The 1,216-nt window shown below is 35.4% G+C and overlaps 1 pseudogene; it reads left to right on the top strand.

Moving 5' to 3' along the window:
- Window positions 1-213: 213 nt before the first annotated feature.
- LOC119592792 lies at window positions 214-335 on the top strand (annotated as a pseudogene).
- Window positions 336-1,216: the final 881 nt, after the last annotated feature.

The following is a 1,216-nucleotide window of genomic DNA, read 5'->3' as shown; positions in this document are numbered from 1 at the left end:
CCTTTCATTGTAAAATATACATTTGCTTGAGGGAACCTTTTGCTAGAATTCCTTTTATAGGGGCCGGTAGTATGGTGTTTCTGTTCTTACATGCGTCATAAGTAGAATGTAATGGTAATGAAGGGTGATTCAAAAACCCAATTTACATTCTATTTAAATGATGAAAGAATCGTGAGCACTGAGATAAATGAGGTTAATGGTACTTATATAATTGCCAACGATCATACCACGTTGAAAGCACCGCTTCTCGTCCGATCAGCAAAGTTAAGCAAGTAGGGTCTGGTCAGTACTTGGATGGGTTGACCGCCTGGGAAACCCCAAAGATGCTGTTGGCATTTTATCAAAATAAACCTAATATGTTACACTTTTCTTTATCACTTTTAACAGCTCTTCTTATACTTGCAAATAGAAAGTAAAGTGATAATGATTCGCCATTTACTAAAGATTTCCTTGAAAAGGAACAAAGTGTCCTAATTATTCTTTAGTCCACTTCGATGGTTTCAAATAGGATACAAACATATACTTGAACACTGTAAAAATTACCTTGCTATTGTATGAACTGATAAAAATTACCTTGCTATTGTATGAACCGATAAAAATTACCTTGCTATTGCTGAACTGATAAAATTACCTTGCTATTGTATGAACTGATAAAAATTACCTTGCTATTGCATGAACTGATAAAATTAAACCCTTTTGCTATTGTATGACTGAGATTCTGTAATTCAACATTTACAAAGTACATCAGTATCCTCGAACGAGTGATCTTTTAAAATTTGTGGTTTTGGAATAATATATCGGTGTTTGTCGAAAGGAAATTTTTCCTCCAGTGGGCTGGATTGACAACAAACCTAATGAAATATATGCAAGTAAAACATTAAGGAATTGCCTAAGTGGACAGATGATCTAGAACAATTTTCTGTAAAAACAAATGTTTATAAGGGGAAGCGGAAACGAGAATTGGGCACTCGAGTTGCCACATATGGGTTAATAGCTAGAGGTCAGCGCCACCGCAGTGCAATGGTGAGCACTCACCCTGAACAGCCCCCGCGCTTTGAAAAAATTTTTATACAATTCAGTCACACTTTTGCTTAGACATGCGGGTGAACGCCTGAAATCAATTTTAAATCATTCGGAAAAATCATAGATTCTGTTGCTATTGATGCAACTTCAAAGGAGAATGTTTTTTTCTTTACCAAGCAAAATAAATTTCAAT

The sequence above is a fragment of the Penaeus monodon genome, chromosome 30 (genome assembly GCF_015228065.2).
Source record: "Penaeus monodon isolate SGIC_2016 chromosome 30, NSTDA_Pmon_1, whole genome shotgun sequence".
NCBI classification, from domain to species: Eukaryota; Metazoa; Arthropoda; class Malacostraca; order Decapoda; family Penaeidae; genus Penaeus; species Penaeus monodon.
Note: the sequence above shows the minus strand (reverse complement) of the source record. Positions and strands in the feature narration are given on the sequence as shown.